This window comes from Schistocerca gregaria, chromosome 1 (genome assembly GCF_023897955.1).
Source record: "Schistocerca gregaria isolate iqSchGreg1 chromosome 1, iqSchGreg1.2, whole genome shotgun sequence".
Classification (NCBI taxonomy): domain Eukaryota; kingdom Metazoa; phylum Arthropoda; class Insecta; order Orthoptera; family Acrididae; genus Schistocerca; species Schistocerca gregaria.
Window position 1 is genome coordinate 678,973,950 of NC_064920.1, and position 16,963 is coordinate 678,990,912.

The 16,963-nt window shown below is 43.9% G+C and overlaps 1 protein-coding gene across 1 annotated transcript in view; it reads left to right on the forward strand.

Moving 5' to 3' along the window:
• Positions 1-16,963, forward strand: part of LOC126363182 (uncharacterized) — a 1,127,484-nt gene that overhangs the window by 466,078 nt on the left and 644,443 nt on the right. The window lies entirely within an intron of this gene.

Below are 16,963 nucleotides of genomic sequence, written 5' to 3' on the forward strand. Positions count from 1 at the left end.
ACACACCTAAACAAAAGCCACCAAAGATGAACGAAGTCAGAGCTATCGATAGTAAGAAACTATGGACTGGTAGTTGAGGAAACGTTAACTCTGTCCCTATGTTTTTTAACAAGTGAAAGAGCAGGATTCCAGGCCGAGTTTAAACAAAAGCCTCCATCCCTATTCACAAGGTTGCTAGCCAATTTAATTTCAACAGACTCCTTAATCACACTATCCCAATAGCCGGACGTGCATGCTAATATCTCGGTATTATTATACCACATGGGGTGACCAGTGTCCAAACAATGTTCGGCAATAGCAGATTTGCTAGGCTGCTGTAGTCGCGTGTGCCGTTTATGTTCAATACACCGGTCCTCCACGGTCCTGATGGTCTGACCAATGTATGCCATGCCGCAGCTACAAGGAATGCGATAAACACCTGCCTTACGTAAACCAAGATCATCCTTAACAGACCCCAAAAGCGCTTTAATCTTAGATGGAGGTCGGAAAACACATTTCACATTGTATTTCCGTAAAATACGACCTATCTTGTTTGAAGTGCTTCCCATGTAGGGCAAAAAGGCAATCGATTTAGGAGTCAACTGAGAATTATCATCAGTCACCTGGCGCACAGTTGGTTGATATCGCAACGCCCGTTCAATCTGTCTTTCACTATACCCATTGTGGTGGAAGGTAGCTTCAAGATGGGCCAGCTCAGCAGGCAAAGTCTCAACGTCGGAGATGACATGTGCCCTGTGTACCAGGGTACGAAGTACCCCTTCACGTTGGGCCGGATGATGACAACTGTCCGCCTGCAGATACAAGTCAGTGTGAGTACGCTTCCTATAAACTGCATGTCCCAACGATCCATCCACCTTCCTCCTAACCAAAACGTCAAGAAAGGGAAGGCAACCATCCTCTTCCACCTCCATGGTAAAACGAATGTTGGGGTGGATCGAGTTTAGATGTTCTAAAAAGGCATTCAAATTCTCCCTGCCATGCGGCCAAACAACAAAAGTATCGTCAACGTATCTGAAAAAACAGGCAGGTTTCAATGGCGCCGACTCCAATGCACGCTCCTCGAAGTCTTCCATGAACAGATTTGCAATCACAGGAGATAACGGGCTACCCATCGCAACTCCATCTGTCTGCTCGTAATACTGGTCATTGAATAAGAAATACGTGGACGTCAACACATGTCGAAACAAATTAGTTAGTTCCAGTCCAAACTTCACTTCAATTAACCGCAACGAATCAGACAAAGGAACACGAGTAAAGAGCGAGACCACATCAAAACTTACTAACATATCAGAGTCATTCAACTGCATTCCCTCCAAACGCCGTAAGAAGTCAGCTGAATTCTTAATATGATGTTCACAACGTCCAACTTGTGGGCTTAACATTGAAGCAAGGTGCTTAGCCACACGATATGTTGGAGCACCGATATTGCTGACTATGGGGCGGAGAGGGACCCCCTCCTTATGCAGTTTCGGAAGGCCATATAACCTGGGGGGAACAGCACTATAGGTGTTAAGTCTTAACACTGTTGGAGCAAATTATTTGGCCATCCAGATCTCCCGACATGAATCTCATCTAACATTTATGGGACGTAATCGAGAGGTCGGTTGGTGCACAAAATCCTGCACCGGCAACCCTTTCGTAATTATGGATGGCTGTAGGGGCAGCATGGGGAACTTCCAAACAACCTGTTGAGTCCATGCCACATCGAGTTGCTGCACTACGCCGGGAAAGAGGACGCCCGACACCATATTACGGGGTATCCCATGACGTTTGTCACCTCAGTGTATAGATGTTGACAAAATAGGAGCTGTAGACATTGGTGTACTCTCCAGTGTCATCTCAGTATTAAGGTTCCCAGCGGTCTACTCGTTTTCACGTTACCACATGGGCATCTGACACTCTCCGAACTTGAATTATCAGTGACAATTAGCTGTATTTAGTTTGACTTCCGTTGGTTGTTGCGCCAGTAGTTCCCTTTATAGAATCTTGGAACACGCATTAAACCATTTAGATAACATGGGACTTTAAAAACACCTGCGGATTTACTTGCATGATACAAAATGGTTGTACCGTTCTCTGAGCTGAGCGACTACAATAAAACAGCCAAAGCCAAATTGGAGACTCAGTCAATGTCACTAGCATTTCAACACCTCAGTATGTACTTTGTGAGTTTCCTTTCAGTGCGTATAACTTTGAATAACTTCTGTTTGTATAAGTCACTTATAATTAAAGTCAAAGTTTTTCAAGCAATTGCAAAACTATCTACTGTTCAGTGTATAAATGCCTCTGAGCACTAGGGGACTCAACTGCTATGGTCATCAGTCCCCTAGAGCTTAGAACTACTTAAACCTAACTAACCTAAGGACATCACATACATCCATGCCCGAGGCAGGATTCGAACCTGGGACCGTAGCAGTCGCACGGTTCCGGACTGCGCGCCTAGAACCGCGGCCGGCTCACAGTGTATAAATCTCTTCATTTGAGCTTCGGCAATGCTGCATGTTGCGCAGAATTTGACTTCTGATCCCGAACCTCATCCTACACAGTAGTGATGGACACAAAGTTGTTCTGTAGAGATGACAAAGTTTTCTGTAATACATACTGTACTTTCGATACATTTTATTGCACGTTTGTTAGTATATGTCAGTCTTTTCTTTAATGTTTTATGAGACTCCAGTCATGTGCCTTATTGCAAATAATTTATTATATTATTCGTTGTTCAGCTTTCGCCCAACTATATTTGTCCATCTGATACCTCTTATGACATATTCTTTGAAATTGTGTGTAAATTGAGCTGAAACGTTTTCGTCTTAAGTTAATTTCTTTGTAAATCTGGTCTATCACAAATGACATCGTCGTTAACCGAAAGTAAAATGTTTATCATTTTTTTTACCTTTCCGATGGTTCTACCTTGTGATCTATCAGCTTCTGATATTTAGAAAATTCATTTAATTAAATTTTTAGAAATCAGTTGCGCAATTCTTTACTTTTGTTCTGTTTGTCTACATTCCGTACAACTGGGTGTAGCGAATTAATATATCGTTACCAATTAGTTATAGAGGGAATGATGCCGTGTTTGGCTACGGTAGTTACAAAAGAAAAGCGAGAGTCTGGTTAAGGTTGTAAATAACGTTTTCTTGAACGAATATCATTCAAAAGAGCATGTCAGAGGTCAACGACGTCATGACCTTTTCTTTGTACACGCTGTATTGAAACGGCAAAGAGGTTCACAGCCGGCCTGAGTGGCCGAGTGGTTCTAGGCGCTTCAGTCTGGATCCGCGCGACCGCTACGGTCGCAGGTTCGAATCCTGCCTCGGGCATGGTTGTGTGTGATGTCCTTACGTTAGTTAGGTTTAAGTAGTTCTAAGTTCTAGGGGACTGATGACCTCCGATGTTAAGTCCCATAGTGCTCAGAGCCAAGAGTCTCACAAACGAAGATTCACGAAGTGTGCCGCTGTATGTACTACTTTTACCAGCCTACATACTACCAAAAAAGAGTTGATCCAGACAGTTTGAGGCATAAATTGCATTCGTGATAAATTTTGCCTACATTATGTTGAGATATCACAGCAGATAATACGACAAAAGTGTACGTCAAGATTTCGCAAGACTGTTGTTAGTAAGTTCTGCTACATATGAACAGGGCACGTAAAATGTTGGAAGTCTCATACATTCAATCTTCAGTAACAGCGAACATTAATTTTCGGTGGTTCTACAAACGTGCAAGCAGAAATTATACCACCGGCTGTGTTACCGACGACTGAGGTATTATGTACAGCTTAAACACCAAGCCCCAATTGGGGTTGCAGGGCAGTAAAATTCACGCGACGAAAATAACGATGAGTTATGTGAATTGGAGGAGTAAAGCAAAGGGATGGAACTGTTGACGTCAGCTTCATCGGGACTGGATGCAGAATCAGAGGCGACGATTGAAAATGTGTGCCACGCTGTGATTCGAAACTGGGATCTCCTGGTTCCTAGGCAGTTAGGTTAACCACTGCGCCATCTAGACACTGTGTTTATCTCAACTGCGCGGAATCTCTCGGTACGGCCCTCCCATCTAGCGCCACCTATCATCCTCCTCGCTACTTTGCGATTCCCACAGAAGATCGAAAATTATTGCGCATCCGCACTGAAGGTGGTGGATTCCTGCTCATTGAGTCAAATCAATTAGACGAATGCTTGGTGTCTGTTCCTTCAGACGTGTCCTTTAGGACAGATACCATGCATTCATGTAACTTCAGAACTGGCAGAACGAGCGAGACACTGAACGCAAACACTGGAGGCTGAAGCTAGAGTGTTAGTGTTAGATTCTATGCGCATTCGCGAAAATATCAAATTAGCGCCAGCAGACTACTAAAATAGAATTTTCACTATAGTGCAGGCTCAGTTGCCGTTAAATTCTTTTCACCTTGCAATCTCAAGCGTGTAAGTACTTGACAGTTTTGAGGGAGTAATACAGTGAATAAAAAGAGAGGGTTTTCTGTATAGTAACTAAATTTCGTTACATCTGGACATAAATTCAGTGTAGACGGAGTCAGCGCTTCGACTTAAGGCAGACTACATTCTAAAGTTACGAGATTAATTGGCTTTTATTATCATAGTCCGTTTCATACTCAGAGAGACAGCTTGGTGACACATGGCGTATATCTTCTTCCCGTTTTTCATTACTTTCAGACGTGAGGTATTAAAGCTCACGTTGCAGCGCAGACTTTTCCTTTTGGACGTTTATCGCCTCGCGTATTATCTGCAGCATTTTCGCTGTGATAAGCGCCTTTGCCAGAGCGCAGTTGGCGGTTGCTAAGACGACCGCAGGGCGAAGTGCGCCGGCTGGCCCGGCCACAATGGGGGCAGAACGCCGTTTTATGCCTCTCCTGTACAATAGATTGGCCCTTCATAGCTCGTATACGGCGGCGTCGCAATTCGGCGGGGGCGAGGAGCTTCCTCGTAAACGGTGGCCGCGGACCAGACGCTTCCTGAGGAGTGAGGGCACTCGTAAAGCCAGCGCTTATGAACACCACCCACGCCCTAATAACGAAAGCGGCGCCTCCTAAAAACACGGAAGATTTCCTGGGTAATAAGTCCAAAGCGAAGAAACACTCTTTACTGTAATTAAAGAATATATTAGGTTACCATGATACAGTCTAATGTTCGAAGGGCTTGCGAAGAACACTCACATTTCCTTTTCCCACTTTCGCTGTTCATTTCCTTTGAAGGCTCAAGGCATAGAATATAAGCTCACCCGACAAATCGTTACTTACACTCCCTTTAAAGAGAGCACGCTGCTCACTTTGGAACAGTATAGATGGTTTACGAACGGCGTTCAGTAAACAATGAAACGCATTTTTTTCTGTAAACAGGTCGAGTTTATTCAGGATTCTTATACACGATATTATTCCCCATTCCTTTTGGGCTACGAAACCCTATTCCCCAACATAATCTCCGACCAATGTGAAGGGCTTACGCCACCCTACTGGGAGGGCGTGTATACCCGCATGGCGCCACTCCAGTGGTCGACGTCGGAGCCAGCGACTTGCTGCATCAATAACTTGCGCATCATCCACGTACTGCTTCCCGTGGAGTGCATCCTTCATAGGGCCAAAGAAATGGAAGACAGAAAGTAGAGATCCGGGCTGTAGGGAGATTGATGAGGGGTAGTCCAATGAAGTTTTGTGAGCTCCTGTTGGATGCGCAGAGCTGTGTGGCGTCCAGTTGAAGCGACTTGTTCGATTGTGATCCGTCGATCACCTCGAAAGAGTGTCCGCACGTCCCAACATTGCACGAGTCACAGCTCCATGCGGCACGCGGAAGGTCAAACAGATTTGCATGACCCTGTTGCGATGACACATGCCTCGCCCAACGACTCACCGTGCTTTTGTTCACTACGAGGTCTCCGTACACATTCTGCAACCGCCTATGAATTTCTGCGATGCTCTGGTTTCCGCCAAAAGAATCTGTATGACAGCTCTCTGCTTGGAACACATCCCAGTTACGGACGCCATTTTGAAGGCTACATATGGCGCCTCCATCTATTGGAACTTCATGAAACTATAAGGGCTGAAGCTACAATATTCCACGATGTCCCACACACATTTCGCAGTTTTTCAACCGAAATTGGGCGAAAAAAAAAGAAACGTGTTGCATTACTTACTGAATGTCCATTGTCTGTTGATATTATGCGTCATGTGCCACTCCACGTTATGTCATGTCAATGAAGTGGTTTGTATGTGCCAGTCGGTGGTGTGGAGTCAGTGCAATGAGACGGGTCGACATAGAGACGTGACAGAATGTCGGAAAGGAGCTATTGAGTTCGAACGTGCCCGTGACAACACTGTGAATGATGTTTCCCAATGTGTTGGTAGGATCAGTGTGTCTACGAGAAATGGTATACCAAGTAACACGGCGTAATGACAGTGGCAGTAAAAAAGGATCCTAACCGGCAGGGATCGGAGACGATTCTCTCGCCTTGTCAGTGACACTGGGTTTCAAACCCGACAGGAATTGCTGACATCAGTGAATGCAGGCCATCGCAATCACTTCTCGAGCGAACATTGCGGTGGGAGTTCCGTGCAGCGGACATTCGGAGTCGGGTACCTCGCACAATGCGTACAAGACTGCACGCCTTCCATGAGTAAAAATACACAGAAACTGGACAGCAGCTCGAAGCTTGCAACAGCTCGACTCCAAGGAGCACATTACCTCTTTTCAAAACATACAAGACGTCGAGTGCACCGACGTCCCAGTAAGATGTTCAATCGAAGTCTGGAGGTGTTTCGATACCATGACGTCAGCTCATTCATTGGGGATACCTTGAGCGTGTACCAGGATATTTATTTCAACGTTCCCGGTGACCAAGTCCTTCCCTTCCTTCTACATGTTCATGATGACTGTGCTGTAGATTCTCCCAAGACGACTACAGCGTACTCAAAAAGGAGTATGCGTACGTTCTCGGTTTGATGAACACTCGAGTGTGCTATCGCACCTTGGCTGACCCACTAAGTCACCCGATCTTAATCCCGTGGAGAATGTCTGTAATTTATGGAATAGCGGGTGAAGCGTAACAGTCAACGTCGTTTTTTTTTTGTAGCTCTACAGGGTCCGATCATCAGTGGCTGACTTCATCAGGATATGATTTATCTGAAGAACTTTGTGGACCTACTTCCTTGATGAATTTGGGCTGTCATGAAGGCTACGGGCTTTGCTGCTAGCTGTTGGGATTTATCGTTGAGGAGGGGGGAGAATATTGGTTTTGTCCGGTGTGTGCTACCTTAAAAGACGGAAGATTAGTTCGTTTATACAAAATAAGGCGAAGGAGGAGGAAATACCATAAGCTAGTTCAAGTCAGAGTTAATCTCATACTCGAGGGCAAACGTCGGGAGAGTGTGCGAATTTTACGTTACTGTTTTTAGACCAATTTTATACTATCAAATTTATTAGAAACAGTTTCGTTACCAAATGTGTTTGACGTAGTGTCCAAGGGAACGTGTGTGAAATGCCGCTTTTCGTCAAATTTATTTCATCAAATCTAGTGCGTTGCCTTAGATGTCATCAAATAAAGCAATCGTTTTTTGTTTACTGCAAGCGGGTGGCATGTATAAACACAGCGAAACGAATGTGTAACTAAAGGGACATTTCCTTGACTTAGCTGCTTCGAGCGTTGAAATAATTTAACAGCTGTACTTGGATATCTGTGACTGGACCGGGACTCGAACCCGGATTTTTGGCTTTTTGAGGACGCTCCACGTGACTACCTGGGCTCCTTTCCGACTCAAATTCCCTAATGCTGCTCACCACTGATGTTGTGACCCTGTTCGTTTTCCCCCATTCCTCGCAGCCTCACTGTATTCCCGCAAGATGACTAACGGTATTATGCATCCGCATTGAAATAGTAGGATTGCCCGTAGAGGCGTATCTGTACCATTGTATGTGTGGTGTGTGCTCTTTTGGTCATGTCAAATGGTTCATATGGCTCTGATCACTATGGGACTTAACGTCTGAGGTCATCAGTCCCCTAGAACTTACAACTACTTAAACCTAACTAACCGACATCACACACATCCATGCCCGAGGCAGGATTCGAACCTGTGACCGTAGCGGTCGCGCGGTTCCAGACTGTAGCGCCTAGAACCGCTCGGCCACTTCGGCCGGGTTTGGTCATGTCCAAACAACAAACGTCATACATACACGCTCTGAGACAAAGCGATGCACCACGAAGGAATTTCCGAGTGGGACGGAAATCGGTAGATGTGACGTACATGGACAGACGAACAAATCATACCACTTTCAACAAAGTTGAATGATGTATTCAAGAGAAAATTATTCACAAATTGGCCATTGACATTGATTGAGAAGGATATTGGATGTCCTCCTGAGAGATGTCTGTCCAATCGTTGGATCGTCAAAATCCCGAGCTGGTTGGAGGTCCCCGTCCATAATACTCCAAACGTTCTCAGTTCTAGATAGATCCTCCGACCTTGCTGGTCAAGGTAGGGTTTGTCAAGCGTGAAGAGGTGCGGTAGAAATCCTCGCCTTGTAATCGTTTGTTTGGCTGTACATGTACTTCACATCTACCGACTTTCGTCCCATTCGGATAATTCTTTCGTGGTGCGTCTTTCTTTTCTTTCTTAGAGTAGAACTGTAAACAAATGTATGTTGTACATATGGAATGCAAAAGTACATTCAAAATGCAACGGATGTCGTATTCCGGAGTTCATTCTGGTGCTGTAAATATGGAAATTCGTTTTATAATCTGGAATGAAATGAAATGTTCTTCTTTTTTCTGGGCGGGGGAGAGAAACCCATTCTCTTTCTGATAGTCATCGCAGACAGTTCTGTATGAGAATCCAAAACTAGGAAATATGTAAGGGAAGTTACTTGTCACCGCTGATGTTTATTTGTTCACTGAAGAAAAGGACCTCAAGAACTGTTGTTGTTAAGGACAGACAATTTGCACAATACGACTCATTGATGATGCATCACTGGTAACTGAAAGTGAATAGAAAATGAGTTCTGTCGTAAATGTAATGGAAAATGTGCTGGCTGTAGGTTAAGACATGCACATGAGGTAGAAAGAGTCACATGCGGGCGTGATACAAGGCTAAATGTTGCAGCTGGCCAAGAGAAACTTCATAGGAATACAAGGGCAAGAACAAAACGTCTTTTACAAAAATAAATAGCAGCTAATGTCCAATAACGTAAAAAAGTCATTCGTAGTTAAGAATATATTAAAGAAGAGCGTGAAATCCGTAAAGAAAATCTCGAAACGAATTACAATCAGCGTAAAACATCAGAAAGGACTTGGCAACCATTCCTTTTGAACTTAAACACACAAAGTCATAAGTCATTTCTTATGTTAAACGATTTTCCGTTACACGATTACGACTCGGCTACTGTGAACTGTATACGCTACATTCCATTCAGATTTTATTATTACATGTTAACGCTAGCAGGAGGTGGGGTATCAGTTTAATTACAATTCGTATTGGTATTGGAAAATATGCTGCTCTATTTATTGACCAGGAACTATGAAACTAACAGCATTAAAATAGCAATGTCTCAGTCGATATTATTCGGCTCTTCTGTTACAACATTCTGAAGGAACGTTGACGAAATATTTGATGACAGTATAATATCCCTTTTTGCGCCACGCCAAAGAACTTTGTTAAAGAAATATGATGAATATTTGATCAAATTTCTTTGTCAAAGAAGTTTGGTAGTGTAATACCGTCATTAGCAACGTTCTAGTGGAGGTGGTTCCTAATGGCCGCCACGAAGTCGTTTTGATCCTGGTGTCCGATACTTCTGATCACATAGTGTAGCTCAGTTGGTAGATCACTTTCCCGCCTTAGGAAAAGATCCCAGGTGCGAATTCCGGTCCGACACATAGTTCTGATCTGCCTCGAAATTTCAAATGAATGCACACTCTGCGGCAGAGTGAAAATTCAGGCTGGGGAGTTATAAATCGGCGAACTGTTGTGTCATTCTTGAACTACTCGAATTACTTCGGACTTTTACACCCTTGTGAGGAGAGGAATTACTTTCAAAAAGTGCTGTCTCATGAACGGAGGCGACGTTTACTTCGCTGGGTAAACGTAGACGCCTGAAGTTCATAGTCGTGCCTGTTACTCTTGCACTGAAAATAACTGTAGGCTAAAACCCACTGAACTCACGATATGACCACTCTAGCAGTTGCAGATCCACCGACTACTTCGCAGTTAGAAGAAGTTAGCTGGACTGATGCTTTCGCTCATTTCATCCATACTTTAACTCAGATTGCAGCACGGAACGCATTACTTCTTGCTGTTGTCCGCTAATATAGTGCTCCTTGCACTATTGAAGCTCCTGTGTTGCATTCGCGTATTTTCCAAGAGATTTAACATAGTATCCCCATAAACTGTTTCGTTTTGTAGTTCCTGTGCTCAGTTTTCTTGGACAGTGTTCTTTGGACGTACGTTGAGTATCGCACTACATTGAGAATGGTGCAGATAGTAAGCAGCTATGTTGTACGTGTAATAGGGCAGTCATTACGGAACAGTGTATTTACGTAAGTCTGTTTAAATTGTTTCATACACGTAGTGAAACAGTTTGGAAGCAATGTAAATTCTGAAGGGACTGTAAGCAGCTCGGTAGTTACAACGTCAGCTACGTGATTGCTGCACAATGTTATTTAAACACACCAGTAAAAAAAAAAAAAAGCACGTACCTTCCAAAATGCGCCAAACATATGTTCTGCTATGACAACACTATGAATTCCTTATGACATTGTTGACGGTGGACCTTCGGTTGGATAGGGGTCTGTCATGGAACTATTTCTTTGACAAAGAAATTTGATGAAATATTCAGCATATTGCTGTGATACAGCTCTTTGACGCGGCACAAGAAGGGGTTACACTTTCATCGAATATTTCGCTATAGTGCCTTCAGAATGGCTGGAATGCAGTAGCAGAAGAACCGCACGATATCAAGTTAGGAATTGCTATTTTTATTGCTGTTAGTTTCATAGTGGTACCAAGTCAATAAACAGGGCAGTCAGTCGGATATTTTGTGACCGAGCGCCTAAATCACACGTACCTGCTTCCCATCGGCAAAAACTTGTAATAATCATTACTTATGTGCAGGTTGGAGGAGCAGTCACACAATGAGGAGCACACACATAGAGGGCCGAGTGTATTCCAACTGGAAGATACTCTTATTTGCACTGTTCACAACTGATCCGGTCACTCAATCGAAGTAAATATTAAATGGTAGTTTAACCACGTGGTCCGTTTTGAGTACAGTGAAATGTATTGTCGTGCTGTTTAGTGACCCATTTCGATTGCAGTACTACTGCCACAATCACGCAAAATCACTGTTGAGGAAGTTTGTTCTAGTTTTGACAGACGATACAGCTCTCACAATTGACGTTAATTTGTGCTAGCGGTGCTACCAACGATTTTCACGCATGCACGCTTGGCATTTGCGACGCAGCTGACGGTTTATCCCATGGTATGTGAACAAAAGTATGTTCACTCCTGAATTTTTGTCCCTCGTGTTGTGTGTCTGTTTGTTGGTCTGACACCACGACACAATAGTGCGGAAATGCCGATTTTCGTACCTCACTGACGTTGAGCTGATGCAAGACACTCAGCTTTCAATGTGAAGCCCTTGACATCTCAGACCAAAGATGGAGACTTGTGATTTCGCAGTCCACGGCGCCTGGACTGCACGTTGCATCTACCACGAAAGGTAAAAGACGATTCCCTCTAACAATCACGATCAAAGCTCTTGAGAGAGCTACTGTCGGTACAGCGGAGGAGTAAATTTCTGTGCAATAGTTCTTCATTACCAATTTTTTTTTCTTATCCAGCACGGTCACTAGCTGTTGATTTATGTGGCCGTGAGAACAATGAATTGCTCGTGAAGACAGATACAGCTGTTCTCGTAGATGGGTTACGGTACCACCTGAAGTGGAATGTATTTCATTTGGAGTCTTTCGTTCACACTCCGGAAGAACTTCAGTCCTGTTGTTCTTGTGAAATCACCACTGTCGCCTTACTGCAGAACCTTTTGCAGACACAAGAGCAGGCGATGTATAGAACAATAAACTTTGAAACGACTCTTTAATACGTCAGCATAAATATATAAAATTTCATAAGTTTCAAAGAAAGCTCGACATTAGTAGATACGAAGCATGTTCACCAATTAAGTGTACTAGATATTTGTATGTTTTGGAAGAAGTGTATTTGAAAAAAATTACGAGATATTGTTGACACAATTATTGACTATTTTTCCACATAATCGCCATCCCGTTCAATACGGGTGGTGAGCTACTCCTCGAGCTCTTGTATGCCCTCCTCGAAGAACTCTGCCACCGCTTCCTTCCCTTACTTCAGAACCTCTTACTGTACCCGCTCGTCGGTTGAAAATGTAATGACACTTATGTGTATCTTCAGGAAAGTGAAAACATAATAACATGAGGGCGCCAAGTCAGGGTGTGGTTCAAAACCTCCCTACCAGATAAGTCCAAGAGCGTCTTAGCGCCTAAGGCTTTGTGCCTTCTCGTTAGGATTACCTCCTTTTGTTTGGAATGCTGCTTTTGAGTTTTTTTAGGATCTCATAATGTATTTGTGCAATGATGGACTTGTTCTGTGACAGAAATGCGACCGAAATGATGCCTGTTGGGTTACGAAACACTGAGGCCTTTTTTTTTGTTAGAGAAATGGCTGCCTCCAATGGGACGACTGTCTTTTTGTCTCAGGCCTGTAATTAGCCACCCACGTTTCGTCGCCAGTCTCAACACAACCCAGACGATCCTCACCTTCCAATTCAAGTCTCTGAAGAAATTCGCGGACGCTATTGTTCCGATTTTTCTTGCGCTGCTCTGTCATCTCTTTTGGGACTCATCTTGCACAAAGTTTATGGTATTCCAGCGATTCTGTGAGTGTGTCGTATGAGAGATTCTGGATAGTTATGGAAGCATCGCAGAAATTTCATTGACTGTCAATCGGCGGTCTCCACGAACAGTTTTCTCCATTTCTGGCACCAACTCATCAGTCAGAATGAGTTTCCCTCTCCTATGCTGGTCATGAACATTTGTTCTTTCTGGACTAAAGTCCCTACACCACTTAAGTGTTCATAACGCATACGCCATAAGCAATTTTGATTCGCAAAACAATTTCTTTTGATGTTATTCCTTAAGCGAGTAGGAGATGGGTCACAGCACGTGGCTCGTACTTACCGGGATTTTTTATAGACTTCTTTCTCGCAACTGGACACTAAAACATGAGTTTAGCATGCTACCGTATTTCGCGATGTTCGCTCTTGTCAGGGAAACTCCCTCTACCACGCAGTGTTGCCGACCCTCAGAAAACAAAACCACAGCCCGTTACACTCATAAAATGTGCGATGTATGAGCAAGTCTTGTATCACCCTCTTCGCTAAAATGAAACGCAGGCACGTATGTATCGTCATTATTAGCCGAATGATGTGTACATTTGCGACATTAGTTCGGCATGCGTAGCGCACGATTTTCGTTCTGAGGAAGAGCTGTCCGTACTGTACTGCACATTTTAGGTGCTGTCAGCAACAGCTGTTCCCATCGCTGGCCTATGAGACCATGGAAGATTTAATAGCTGCGGGATCGGCAGGAAATGTCGACGGTGAGCGTTCGTGAAGCGCGGAATGCAGGCTGCCAGCGACCAGTTGACGTGCCCGCGATCAGCCGTTGCGCTGCGAGCAAGCCGTGCGGAATGCGTGAAATCGCGCGAATCACGTGTTTGCGTCGCGATAACCGGCCGTGCATAACGCTGTGTGTAGCGCGCCCCGTTGCTGAAACTCCATAGCCTCCTACGCTTCATGACTGACGGTATCGCTTTCAACGCTCAACGTCCGGAAAGGAAGAGTGATGTAGTTCAACAGCGGATGCCTTTGTTTTCCTCCTACATTAGAATTCCCTTCTGACGGGAGGCTAGGGACTCTACAGAAAGACATTACTTATATTCCGTTTCGTATATGCAAGCCAAACGCCGGCCGGTGTAGCCGTGCAGTTCTAGGCGCTTCAGTCTGGAACTGCGTGACCGCTACGGTCGCAGGTTCGAATCCTGCCTCGGGCCTGGATGTGTGTGATGTCCTTAGGTTAGTTAGGTTTAAGTAGTTCTAAGTTCTAGGAGACTGATGACCTCAGATGTTTAGTCCCATAGTATTCAGAGCCATTTTTTTGCAAGCCAAACAACTCATAATATTTATACATTTGATATAATTTCTCGATTATAACAGCAGTAGAGTGGTACTCGTAATCACGACAGCTATTATTGTCTTTCGATGTGCATTTTAACTGCAATAGTGTAATAGTCCAGTAGCTGCTGACAGACTCTCACAAGATTGCGCTTGTGTTCACAGTTGTATCGAGATAGATCTTGCATTGCCTTAACTAAAGTTGAGCCGGTGGATGATGTCATATATAGGACCATGAGTAATGCCCATTTGGTTTTGCAACCTCATCATCAGTCACTGGTCGGTTATTCAAAATGACGTTATGTAAGTGATCAGTGCTGGCATCAGTAAGAGGACGTCATCTTCTTTCCTCGTACTTCACACTTGTTCGGTCGCTTTTGAATTGTTCACTATCAAAAATTTCGCCGTGGTAAGGCGAATACTGATGAAAGCATACCATGGATTTCATGGCATTCAGTCCATGAGAAGTCGAGCATCATATCAGTCGAACATCATTGGTGGGAAGAATCTGCTGCGATTTTAGTAAATGAATCATCCCGACGTTGGTCTAAATCAGTGGTACTCGACGTGGTCACTGCTGTCCACTAGTGGGCATCCCAGCTTACATGGTAGGCTTATTATTGTTATTGGGGTTTTAAAAACAAACTCCATTAATTTGTCATAAAATTTTAACATAAAAATATTTGGGAAGTACTTAGTATTATCTTCTTTAATTTGCTGTAACTCTGTGTTATAAATTTTACAGTGTGAAGTTACTTATATCCTTCTTAAAGAACCGTTACTCTGGAACCGGCGTGCGGTTACTATTAACAGGGATACTAATCTGGGCGGTAGGCAGGAAAGGATGTACAGCCATCATCCAAATGATTTATGGAAGCCCCAGAGAGACTATATCGGAATAACCTCCAAAATGTTATCCAGCTGATACTCTACATTTACTATCAAATCCGAAACTATTTAGCGGGTTTAGTTCATACAGTAGAACAACGCTGTTCTTCATTAGTGCAAAGGAGAAGTTGTGCTGATATGTTTATTTCGCAAATGCGCGAAACGAAGAAGTGTTACAAACGATTACATTTTTTTGATTCATTGAAAACATGCAGCTCTTCACTAGACCGTAGTAAATGTCTCATCAGTACGAGGGTAAGGTGAATATTTCCCAGCATTACACTGAAAAACTAAATTCTTCACGCGGTCCGGAGCGTTACTCGATCCTAGACTGGCGGTCTCTTCTTTTGCTTTTCATGTCTTTTATAACTTCTTTTCATTCAGTTGATCCAGGAAAGTAGCGTCTGTTCGCCAGGTATGGTTTTGCCATTTGCAAGATAATCAATAATAGATTTTCATTTATTCATCCACTTCCGGAACTCTATTCATGCAAACCACCTTTAAGTGCGATTATGTTTGAAGTTCTTCACTGTCATAATAAGTCACCAACTTTTGACTCGTTTCGATTGGCGATAAACGAACCAAAACAAAGAATTTTATGATGGCACAGTATCTGTATTAAAAAAGCTCTACTGCAGATATGCTAGCTCGTCAGTACCAGCAGGAAGAAAACCAAATTTCGCTGACGTAATACATGAAACTGATTGCAGAAGAGAGCGATTAAAATCCCCGCACCTTTCGCTTTTGTTTTCCCATCTACAAAAATCTGAAAATGTAATTATTCATAGAAAGTGTTTGTGACACGCCACCTTCCTTTCCTTTTTTAAGACGTGATATCTCGATACAAGTCCCCAGTTGTTCTGTTCTGTGATAAAATTGCATTGACATCAACATCATAACCATGTCATCATATTGACAAGTAGTCATTTTGTGACAGTACGGTTCTTTTGCCTCGGCACCATTCAGTTTGGTGGATCATATACTTAGGTGACAATAGTCAAAGGATGACAACCGAATATCATGTCGGACCTCCTTTTTCCCGGTGTAGTGCAGCAACTCTACGTGGCATGGACTGAACAAGTCGTTGGAAGTCCGCTGCAGAAATATTGAGCCACGCTGCCTATACAGCCGCCCGTAAATGCAAAACTGTTGCCTGTGCAGGATTTTGTGCACGAACTGACCTCTCAATTATGCCCCATAAATGTTCGATGGGATTCATATCGGGCAATCTGGGTGGCCAAATTATACGCTCGAATTGTACAGAATGTTCTTCAAACGAACCGCGAACAGTTGCGACACGGCGCATTGTCTCCATAACAATGCAATCGTTATTTGGGAACATGAATGGCTGAAAGTGGCCTCTAAGTAGCCTGACATTACAATTTCCAGTCAGTGATCGGTTCGGTTGGACCAAAGGACCCAGTCCATTCCATGTAAACACAGCTCACACATTACAGAGCCACCATCAGCTTGCATAGAGTGTGGTTGGCAACCTGAGTCCATGACTTTGTGGGGTGCGCCACACTCGAACCCTTCGACCCCTACCATCACTCGTACCAACTGAAATAGGGACTCAATGACCAGGCCACGGTTTTCCAGTTGTCTGGACTCCAACTGATATGGTCACGAGCCCAAGAGAGGCGCTGCAGGCGATGTAGTGCTGTTAACAAAGGCAAAGCCCATTAAAATCAGATTTTTCCGTACTGTCCTAACGGAGACGTTCGTCGTAAGTCCCGCATTAATGTCTGCGGTTATTCACACAGTGTCTGGTAATGCTGGTAACTCTACGCAAACGCTGCTGCCGGTCGTTAAGTGAAGACCGTCGGCCACTGCGTTGTCCGTTGTGAGAGGCAGTGCCTGACAT